This window comes from Rattus norvegicus, chromosome 8 (assembly GCF_021556685.1).
Source record: "Rattus norvegicus strain SHRSP/BbbUtx chromosome 8, alternate assembly SHRSP_T2T, whole genome shotgun sequence".
Lineage (NCBI taxonomy): Eukaryota > Metazoa > Chordata > Mammalia > Rodentia > Muridae > Rattus > Rattus norvegicus.
Window position 1 is genome coordinate 107,795,271 of NC_141541.1, and position 11,578 is coordinate 107,806,848.

At 44.9% G+C, this 11,578-nt stretch overlaps 1 long non-coding RNA gene across 2 annotated transcripts; it reads right to left on the bottom strand.

The window, feature by feature from the left end:
• Positions 1-1,918: 1,918 nt before the first annotated feature.
• On the bottom strand, positions 1,919-11,530 carry LOC148004311 (uncharacterized). Of its 2 annotated transcripts, none has more exons than XR_015627977.1 (3): positions 11,419-11,525; positions 5,068-5,132; positions 1,919-2,606 (listed from the first exon to the last, which is right to left on the bottom strand). It is a non-coding gene; the product is annotated as an uncharacterized LOC148004311 (long non-coding RNA). The 2 variants fall into 2 exon arrangements; XR_015627978.1 differs by lacking the exon at positions 1,919-2,606 and adding an exon at positions 3,641-4,144 and having other exon boundaries at positions 11,419-11,530.
• Between the last annotated feature and the right edge of the window lie 48 nt (positions 11,531-11,578).

An 11,578-nucleotide genomic window follows, 5' to 3' on the forward strand; every position in this document is an offset into this window, starting at 1 on the left:
AGTGAAATAAACTTTCAAATGGACCTAAACTGAGGAAATTGATTACCCACTGGCAGTAAAAGAAATAGTTTCTAGCCAGAAAGAAGCAGTTCCAGGCAGAACTGTGGACGTGTAGGAGGAAGTGGGGGGCACCTGAAAGAGCACCACTGAGGATGAACTGTGTTGTGAGCATGTCCGATCTGCAGCCTGCAGGCCAATTCGAGCTTTCGATGCAGCCCAATGCAAAGTCATAGACTTGGTTAAAGCACTGTCTGATGTATTGTGGTAACTCCATCGCACAGCTCTTATGAACTTCGAGGATGACAACGTGTCACAGTGGCAAACAGTTAAACATATCTGAGGGTCATTATGCCGCGTCAGCATAGGTTTTCGATGGTGACTATGAAACACTGGTGGAGGATGCTCCCAATGGGGCAACTCTGCATAGATGTGGGCAAGAAAGGAAGAAGACAGGCCAAAGGCCCCTACAATGTTGTCACTAGCACAAAGGGATGTAGTAGCCAGTGCAGCTGCAGAAGCTGGAGCAGTGAGGTGGCAAGTCCCACGAATACCAAGTGCCTCTTTACTGAGCAGTGACACTGGTAACTGCAAGGTAACTCCAACAATGGGGTTTGTGTTAGGAGGAAGCCTGGAGTAACGGTAAGTAACTGAGACCAACCCGACTACCAGCTGGGCATGCAACTGGCCAGAGCTTAACTCTAATACCAGAGGGAATGATGTTTCGAACACAAATCAGCTGTGTGGGAATTTCATTATTGCAAAGTGGGAAAGGGAAGAAAGGTGAGTGCTTGCCATGGAGGGCCAGGAAGCTTCTGGGAGAGGTGATAACTTATTAGCATGTAGAGCTCTTAGAAACATCACTGAAGAAAGTAAGAAACTGAAATGAACGCATAAGCCTGTTGTAGGCTGAAGTACACACACACACACACACACACACACATGGAAATGCATCAGAAGGTTTTCTGTGCGCGGTCAAAAGAGGAAAGAGGGTTTCCTACCTATTATCTAGAAGACAGAGCCCAACCAAACCGTATGTACTAACAGTCCTCGGAAGGGAGGTCTAATCTCAGAGTGGCAGAAGTGAAAGGTTAAGGCTAGTGGGGCTGATGAGGTGGGGGAGTGTGTGAAAAAAATGTCTCCACTCACTGCTCCAAGCTGGGTGAGCAATGGCTTTCAACCTGTACCTTGCCCTGGGGATTCCATTTGACACAGCATCATCTGGCCCCATTTTGAGCGCAAGTGCAGAGGGTGGGATGGATGTAGTAGACACGACCACCTGCCTGACACCATCCCTAAAGGTGTTAGAAAGGAATCCTAACATGGCAATGTTATGCTATAATGACTTGTCATGTGACCATCTGGTACCCATGTTAAGAACCCAATAGGCAGAGAACTTTCAACTTCCCCCCAGAGGTATGTGCATGTGAGTGTGTGTGTGTACATGCACACACATACTTTGTGTGAAGAGTAAGGTGTGGTCAAAGAGTTAATATTAGTAATTACGATTGGAAGAAAAGAATCTACAAGTAACTAGATAGGTGCTGAGTGGTTGAAGGCACTGGCTGCTCTTTCAGAGGATCTGGGTTCAAGTCCCAGTAGTTACACACAGTGGCTCAAAAATGTGTGCAATTCCAGTTCCAGAGGATCCAATACCCTCTTGTGCCTTCTTTGAGCATCGGGCATGCACTTGGTGCACAGACATACATGCGGGCAAAACATTCATGCACATAAAATAAAAAATAAGAATTCCTAATTGCCAATGCCATGTTATCAAGGAAAAACATGGTTAATTGCAGCTAACAAAACTAAATGTAACTATTGTGTGACAAACTTTTCCTGGAGCAAAGAAACACACAGGTCTATTCACCCCAGACAGGGAACCAGACAGACCAAAGAATGGATCCCATCGAAGTCCAGCTTGGTGAACCACTGAGTTTTACTGGGGTTACTTACAGAAGTCTGTTTGAAGAGTTACAGAGTCTCAGAAATGACTCAGAGACAGCTGCATCACCCAGGACCACCAAGCATGAGTGACAGCTCACAAAGCTGGGAACCTGGAGCTCACTGTGTAGCGTGTAGACAGCTCAACAGGCTGGAGAATGTTCTTTTCAGGTGCCTCAGTTGGCCTAAACATGGCTTCTGCTTCTTTCAAGTAGCTTGTCTGATTTCAGAGTCTTCTTTGCAACTCAGCTCTTTCTCATTTGAGAGGTATTCTCAGCTTGTAAATTACTTACTCTGGTAGGGGAGGGCCTAGTGAATCTGGTCAGCTTCAGGGATTTCCTGAAGCTAATTGGAGTATACTTCCTGGAGTTACATTCCTGGAGTATGGAATGTTTCCATCTCAGAGGAAACTTATGAGGAAGCTAGTGAATTTAATGTTACTCAATAAACTATGATATTGTGGAAAAACACTAAGGTGCCTATATTTCTGACAGTGTTTTCAAACTCACAGGTTCCTAAGAAAACAAGTGCTTTTGGTCGATATTGTATGACAATTGGAGCCCTTGAGCCTTAGAGAATGCCACTAGGGAGCAGCTCCCAGCCTGTAGGTCACAACCCCTTTGGAGGGGCAGGAATGTGGAGCAACCTTTTCTTCACAGCTTTGCCTAAGATGAGAAAGAAAACCAAAAAACACAGATACATACAGTAGGATTCATAACGGTAGCAAAATCACAGTGATGAAGTATCAATTAAAATAATTTTATGATTTGCAGAGTCACCTCAACAAAAGGAACTGTATTAAAGGGCCACTGGACTAGAAGAGTTCAGAACAATTGTACTAGGGGAAAGGGAAAAGTGGGCCACTTCTGTCTCTCAGGGTCAACGTTATCCTCAAGATGGATTCAACCATGATTCTGGCTTCGATCATTCAGCTTCGCCATGCATTGGGGCTTCGCCTGCCTTCAGAGGCGATAAAACAGACCAGAATAAGATCTGGGAGCAGAGACTGGTTGCCAGGGCTACCACAACTCCTACTACGAAAGCCCTGGCAGGACTTGGTTCTCCCCAAGCTGGAGGCGTGGCGTGGGATAGGAGGTGGTGTGGTGGCAGCTGGGGAGTTGATTGGGTAAGTGGATAACAATGCTGGGCCCAGTAAATGCCTTTGCACAGGTTTCCTATGCACAATTCTGCTCAAGATCACTACATGCTTAGGACAGACTTGCAAGTTTGCCTGTCCAATCCCTTGAAGTCACAGCCTGATCCTGCATGTGAGCAGGGGACCTAGCCCCTGTACATCCTTGTCCTGATCCTACTGTCACCGAGGCTCAGTTTCTCTCCCTCGCCTTTCCTCAGGAACAGCTCTTCTCTGGGATTGCATACCTTTTCACTTCATGCTGGGAAATGCAAACGAGACCCGGGTCCAGCACTGACATGAACTCATATTTTAAATATAGCCACCATGGTCAGAGTGTTAATAAACTAATCTTCCCCGCTCCCTCTATAACAAAATGAGTTGGAGCAGAGGCCAGAGGGACAGTGGCAGAGCAAGGAGCCTTTGGCCTCCAGACCAGGGCTGGTTCTTATATTTGTGCTTCCCCATGCTGGCTCAGTCTTAGGCTGTTAAGGAATGGGCTTGCTTTGCCAAAATATTGGTTTCATTATAAGAGTTAAAAGAACGAAGTTTTGCAATTCCATTCCCTTTTTCGTTTGTCTGTTTTTTAAACAAAGATTCTATTCATTTTTATTTTATGTCTTTGAGCAAGTTTGTACACCATGTGAGTGCCTCCTATTCTCAGAGAAAGTAACTCCATCTGCAGCTGGGGTTACCCATAGTTCTAAGCCACCATGTGGGTGTCGGGGGTTGAACCTAGTCCTCTTCAAGAACCGCAAGCTGCCTTAAGCACCAAGCCACCTCTCCAACCCCTATTTATTTATTCACAGCGGACAGTATCTTATGTATCCCAGATTGGTCTTGAACTTGTTAAGTTGCCAAGGATCACCTTGGACTTTTTCTGGCCTCTGCTTCCTGAACGATGGATTTCAGTATTGCTTTTCACCCCGCCTTTGTCAGTGGCCGTGCTGTGGGGCAGTTGCAAACAGGATACCCAGTGCCTTCTTGTCTTCTTTCTGTGACTCGCACTCCCAGAGACTCCTCCAAAGGCAGGATACAGCGAATGCAGTGAAAGCCTGGAGCTTTGATTCCCTGGGAATTTGTGGAGATTGCTTTTATGGACACAATCAGGAGAGTGGGTGTGGTTCCAGAGTAGGTGCCTTTAGGAGAATGGGTTTCTACTGGCGTCTCTGTACACACCAGTGTTGTGCCTGGTGGGGGCTGGGGGATGGGACGGCTAATTTTCTAGATGGCAAATTTGATGTCTTTAGACATTAATGTCATCACTCCCCAAACCTTGAGAGTTGGGTAAAGAGGAGTGTGAGTCATTTGAGAAACATGTATTTACTCAAAACCCGACATTTTGGGTAATTTACATTTGATAAAAATGATAGCATGAAAATTAAGCAATATTTTTAAAAAGCATCCGATGGCTTTCCTTACTGAAAACTAACATCCTCGGTGAACATTTCCTGGTAGCTGCAGAGAGACAGCCAGAGCGAAGGCTATGGCCTGCCGCGTGGGCAGTGTCTGGTCCTCGAGACACGAGTCAGTCTAAATGATACTCTAAATACAGCGTGTAATATTCAAAAATGCACACAAATCTTTGAGATAAATATTAATGAGGTTTGGAGATCCCAGAGGGCCATTTAGTACAATGCACTCAGCTCCAGGGCAACTTGAGGAAGCTTGTGGGGTTGTGAGGGAGGAAGTCCTCATAATGAAGTCTGTGGAGTGGCTGATTTAAAGCCCTGCCTCAGAAGCTTGTCGGGCGCCACCTAGCTGGGAAAGGAGTTGTGAATAGAGCCCAGAAGGTCGCGCTCTCCCTAACCAGTCAATAGACAACTGATCATTAACACTCTCTAGTAGTCCAGGGTTATGAAATGGGTGCCACCATGGTGGCTCATGCCCGGTTATTTGGGAAGATAAGGCAGAGGTTCACTTGAGTTTGAGGTCACCCTGGGCAAATACTCTGAGCCCGTCCCAAACTAACCACGGCGATCTGTGATTCTTACCTTCTTTGCAAGCGAACAATTAGCTTTCCGTAGTATTATGGGTGCGGGCAGAAGATGTGAATGGTCTAGGTCAGGGACAAAGAAGAATTTATTAGTCAAAACAAAAACGGTAGGGGGAGGAGGGAGGGGGAGGGGAGGGAGGAGAGGGGAGAAACGGTACCAAGGTCGCTGAACCTCCTCTGTTCCCCACAGGACCACGAAAAAGAGGCTGGGGTGTGTCACGGGATAGGAATTCTAGTTCCAATAAACCAATGCTCCTACATAGAGAGTAAATGTGCTTCTGGAAAGGGTGCTTTGCTCTAGAAAAGCATTCTATCTTTCTTTTTTTAATGTTTATTTATTATTGTATATGAGTACACTGTAGCTGTCTTCAGACACACCGGAAGAGGGCATAGGATCCAATTACAGGTGGTTGTGAATCACAATATGGTTGCTGGGAATTGGACTCAGGACCTCTGGAAGAGCAATAGTCAGTGCTCTTAACCACTGAGCCATCTCTCCAGCCCGCATTCTATCTTTCAAAGCTGTAAAACATTCCTGAAAAAGATTATAGGGGTTGGGGATTTAGCTCAGTGGTAGAGCGCTTGCCTAGGAAGCGCAAGGCCCTGGGTTCGGTCCCCAGCTCCAAAAAAAAAAAAAGAACCAAAAAAAAAAAAAAAAAGATTATAAAGGAATGAAGACATCCAGCACTTCTGTTTGCACAGCGTGCAGAACATGAGGGATTGTTAGGAAAACATCTGTCACTGGGTTAGAAGGTATACAGTTTCCAGGACCACTCTTAGCCTCTCTAATGTTGAAGAAGCCAGGACAGTGGGCAGCACAGGGCTCTGGTCTCGATGGCGACCTATGGCTCTGGTAGCAAGTGCACTAGGAAGTCCCACCTGGACTCAGCACTTGGATGTCAAGCTAAGTAACTTTGCAGCTTGAGGAAAACGCAGCCCAGTGAATATAGGTTGTCAGGCTCAGAGAAATATTTTGTGGCTGGCTTACTATCTTCTTGGCAAAGTCATCCCCACATATCACATGCCTTTAATCCCAGTGCTGGGGGAAAGGGAGGCAGAGGCTGAAAGATCTCTGTGAGTTCAAGGTCAGTCTGGTCTACATAACCCTATCTCAAACAACATGAACAACGAAAGTCACCCCAGCAAACACCAGCAAAATACTGTATATATAAAGCGCTAATTAGACTAATAAGGAGTTTATTAATAACAATAAGAAATGAAGGAGGAGCAAGACAAGATGGGGGCACTAGGCTAGAGGGAGATAATTGTGGATGGATATGATAAAAAGTATATATGGTTTATACATTGTGTAAATGTATGAGATTGTCATAGAATAAATAAACATGTTTCTTAAAACTAATAGTAGTCAAGAGATGGCTCTTCCAGAGGTCCTGAGTTCAATTCCCAGCAATCACATGATGGCTCACAACCATCTGTAATGGGATCTGATGCCCTCTCTGGTGTGTCTGAAGACAGCTACAGTGTACTCATATACATGAAATAAATAAATGAATCTTAAAAAAAAACAAACTACTAGCCATCAACAGTAAGTTTAGCAAGATCTCAGAATAGTGGTCCATATGCAAAACAAATGAATGCATCTCCATGTTCTTCCAGCAATTAATTGAAAATGAAGCTAAGGAAATATTTCAGAGCTGGAGAGATAGCTCCTTGGTTGAGAGTGCTGGCTGCTTTCCCAGAGGACCTGAGTCCAGTTCTCAGGTCCAGCTCCAGCTTCAAAGGGGGAATCTGAGTTTTCTGCTCCCCACAGACACTACCCCAATACGTAATTAAAAATAAATCTCTTTAAAATAAATAGAATATTTCAATAATAACATAGAGGAACACAAAACGCAAAATGGCTTTTGATTTTCCAACAACTAGAAAACATCGTTGAAACAAAAGAAAAAACAGAAGTCTGATGATTTAGCCTGATCTACATGCTCGAGACCCTGGGTTCTATCCCCAGCACTGGCAAGAGGAAATAAAAAGGTCACTCTGTTTGCAGATTTGGTGACTCACCGTCAACAAAATGCCAGTTCTCCCTGAGCTAATTCTAGAGTCGGCACAATTCTACTCAAATTTAACAGAATTAAAAATAAAAAAAGTAACAGGCTGACTCTGAAATTGATATAAAAAGCAAAGTAATTTGAAAATAACCAAAGGGCTATTGAAAAGGAAAACAACATGTATGAAAAACGCCATAATTAAACATAGTGCTTCATATACTAAGCTAAAAGATAAAATAAAATTGAACTACTTTGATGAGGTGATGATCAAAATAATCTTGATTGTTATCTAACAATTAAAGACAGCAACAACAACAAAGTCCTAAGACACATACACACCAGTTCAATTAATGGATGTGTGTGTGTGTGTGTGTGTGTGTGTGTGTGTGTGTGTGTGTGTGTGTTGTTTTTCCAGATAGAATTTCTCAGTGTAACCAGCCCTGACTGTCCTGGACTTGCTTTGTAGACCAGGCTGCCTCAAACTCACAGAGATCCGCCAGCCTCTCCTGCCTCTGCCTCAAGTGCGCCATCACACCCAGCAGTGGTTTGTTTTTTTTTTTTTCAAAAACAGGGTCTCACTCCCCTGGCTGGCCTGAAACTTGCTACATAGACCAGGCTGACATGGATCTGAGAGAGTCACTCACTGTGCCACCTCAGTGCTAGGAATTAAATGTGTGCCACCACGGCTGGCCTATCCATTTGGGTTTTTTGTTTTGTTTTGTTTTGTTTTGGGTTTTTGTGTTTTGTTTGTTTGTTTGGTTGGTTGGTTGGTTGGTTGGTTGGTTTTGGCTCTTTGTTTATTTTGTTTTTGTTTGCAAAGGAGAAAAGTAATTCAGTGAAATAAAGGTAACCCTTTTCAACATCAGTTCACACAGTCAGAAGTATATGGGGGAGGATAAGCCTTGACCCTTCCCTCACATCCCCCACAAAAGCTAGTTTGAAACAAAGTAGGATGCTCCAAGACTGTGGAATGCACAGCCATGCAGAAGAATTAAATTATGAATACACACAACAACTGGGATGCTGGCCAGGGGAATTTCAAATTCTGAGGGAATTATACCAGATGAACAAGCTGGTCCTCAAAAGATTACATATTGTTTGATATCATTTATATAATTTTTATATAACTTTTTCTAATGACAAAAGTTTAGATACAGGCTACAGGAAGGGCTGGGAAGAGATCCAGGAAGAAGGTGGGAGTGGCTAAAAAGGGCAACATAGTGTTCCTTGTGTTCAAACTACTGAATAGTAGTGAATACGTGGACTTGTACGATTTATAACATGTTTCTAGAACACACAGAGAGAGAGAGAGAGAGAGAGAGAGAGAGAGAGAGAGAGAGACAGAGACAGAGAACGGCAATCTGAGATGAGTAAATTGTGTCACCATCCTAATCTCTTTATGATACTGTATTATATTTTTTTAAAAATTGTTACCATTGAGAGAAACACCTCGCAGAGCACACAAAGAATTTCTCTGTGCTATTTGCTACAACCACAGAAAGAACACAAGAATCAGAGTAAAACCTAAAATTAATTGGGCAGAATCCTGTGCACTTCGAATGGCAGCTTCTTGGAAGGCTAAAGGGTTATTTGAACTCATAAGTTCAACCAGCCTGAGCAACAGAGGAAGACTAAAATGACAGGGAACTGGGTGCCCAAAAGTAGCAGTAACCCGTTCTGGTTAAGTGTGTGCATCTGAGTGCATGGATATGCCCACGTGTGCAGGAGCTGTGCTCAGAAGAGACCATGGCATCTCCTGAAGGGAGTTTCAGGTAGTTGGGTGCTGCTCTGTGGGTATCAGGAAATGAAATCAGGTCCTCTGCGAGAGCAGCAAATGTCCTAAACCATTTCGACATCTGTCCAACCCTGAGAGGCCCCTAGAGGTAATTTTGTAATGCTTACTTTTCTTATACTTTTTCTTAAATTTTCAAGAATTGGAGCTTTTTATAACTTGTAGAAAACAATAATAGTAATGACCTGTGGGTAGGCAAGGATTTGCTAAGGACAAAAAAAAAAGCTATGAATCTGGCATACATGCAAGTCAGGTAAATTGTAGTTCATCAAGCTATGGTTGTTCATACCTGTCATCCCAGAGCCAGGAGAATCACGAGTTAAGGCCAGCCTGGGCTACATAATGAAAGAAAAGAGTGGTACCCACCTCTCCCAATCTGACTGAGGAAACTTAATCAAATAGCTCCATCAGAATGCAAGGGATGGATGGCCACTGTGGTCCTTGCCTGGGGAAGAGGACATGATTCCACAGCAGGGGGAACACTGCTGTTAGTGTCCACAAATTCGAAGAATCATCTTTTCTACACCATTCCAGGATGCCAAGAATTATAGTTCTCATTAAAAATCAGAAGCCAAGGCTGCCCCTTGTCCAGGCTTACAGAGGGAAAGGTAGTAGAATTGGGAGCTAGCTAAGTTGCTCTGGCTGAGAAGTTTTCAATTCTCCTTCTGAGTTTCTATTTCCTTATCCTTTAAGATGAAAAGCTAGAAGATGACACATGGTCAGACAAGATTTAGTCTCCTCCTCCTCCCTCTCCTCCTCCTTCTCTTCCTCTTCCTCCTCCTCCTCCTCTTCTCTCCTCCCCCTCCCCCCTCCTCCACATTCTTTTGGTTTTTTTGAGATGGGGTTTCTTTGTGTAGCTCTGACTGTCCTGAGACTCTCTCTGTAGACCAGGTTGTCCTTGAAGTCATAGAGGTCTGCCTGTCTCTGCCTCCCAAGTGCTGGGACTACAGGCAGGTGCCAACACTGCTGGCTTTTTTTCATTTTTTTAAAAAAATTTACTTTACATTCAGATCTCTGTCCCCTCAACCTGTCCCCCCACCCTGTCCCTTCCTCCCACAGTACCTTTCCCCTTCACCTCTGAGAGAGTGGAGCTTCCCCACCCCCCACTCCACCCTCGCTCCCCCTATCCCCACCCTGGCACATTATAGAGTTGGGGGAAGGATTGAGGGGCCCATAGGGGATAGGAACTCCACACAAAGACCAATAGAGTCAACTAAAGAGCATACACAGGCTGGACCTAGCCCCCCCCCCCGCCACCAGCCCCCCCCCGCCACCAGCCCCCCCCCTGCCACCAGCCCCCCGCACCCCCCCCCCCCCGCCACATGCACACATATGTAGCAGATGTGCAGCTAGGTCTTCACATGGGTCCCAAACACAGGAACGGGAGGCTATCCCTAAAGCTGTTGGCTGTCTGTGGAATCCGTTCCCCTAGCTGTCTTGCCTGGCCTCAGTGGGAGAAGAACCGCCTAGCCCGGTGCTCCATTCTAGTTCCACAGATCCGTCAGCTCTGGATGGCTTGATGAAGGTACACCTGCTAATTTGGGCCTCAGCAGAGATTCTTTTGAGCAAACCACCACCTTGTGGCAAAGAGCATGACTTGCAGGAGAAAGTTCGTCTTTCAGACCAAAGCATTTCGTTAGGCACAAAGTTTGATATTTTTGCATTAAAACAAATCAAAATAATATCTGCATTCCTTAGCGTAAGTCTAATTAAAAGGTACGTTTTCCGGAGATTTGGTTTTGGACAGAACAATCTCACTGACTAATATTATCATATATAAAAAGACCGAGTTCCAAGAGCTGGAGAGATAGTTCAGTGGTTAAGAGCGCTGGCTGCTCTTCCAGAGGACCCACGGATCAATTCATCACCCCACATGACAGCTTACAACCATAGATAGGTAGCTAGGGTTCCACAGGATCTGGCGATCTGGCGCTCTCTTCTGACCTCCTTGGGCATTAGATAGAGACACTGCAAGCAAAACACTCATACAGCATATAAAAATAAAAAAGCTGCCCCCCCCCAATTCCTTAAATAACGGCATAAAATGCATGGTAGCCCAGAGTGATGGATATGGGGGTGGTGGAGAGTTGATTCAAACAGTACGCCTTTTTTTTTTTTCCGGAGCTGGGGACCAAACCCAGGGCCTTGCGCTCGCTAGGCAAGCGCTCTACCGCTGAGCTAAATCCCCAACCCCCAAACGGTACGCTTTTATTTGTTCTATATTATGTGTATGTTTCCCCTAGATAAACGTATGTGCACCATGTATAGTGCCAGAAAACCAGGAAGTCAGAAGAGGCTTAGGATCCCATGGAACTAGGGTTGTGATCCACCTTGTGAGTACTGGGAATCGAACCCTGGTCCTCTGTGAGACCCATACGTGCTCATAACCTCTGAATAATCTCTTCAACTACACACCCCCTGTCTTTTAATGGCCTTTTAATCAAATCAAACTACTGATATGCTTGGATTAATAATTACTATCTGTACCTCTTGGGAGTATGTGGACTTGACTTTGAAAGTTAATTCTGAATTCACAATTACTACAGACCTAAAAGCCAGCTCTCATTTTCCTGAGACACCATCTCCCGCAGGTCACTCCTTCAGGGATTTCAGGGATGGAAAGCTGTACACCGACTCTGGCAAGCAAGCAGGAAGGAGGCGGGACGGAAGGGCGGGATCTTTACCTTAGTGCCTCCAGACCGACATTC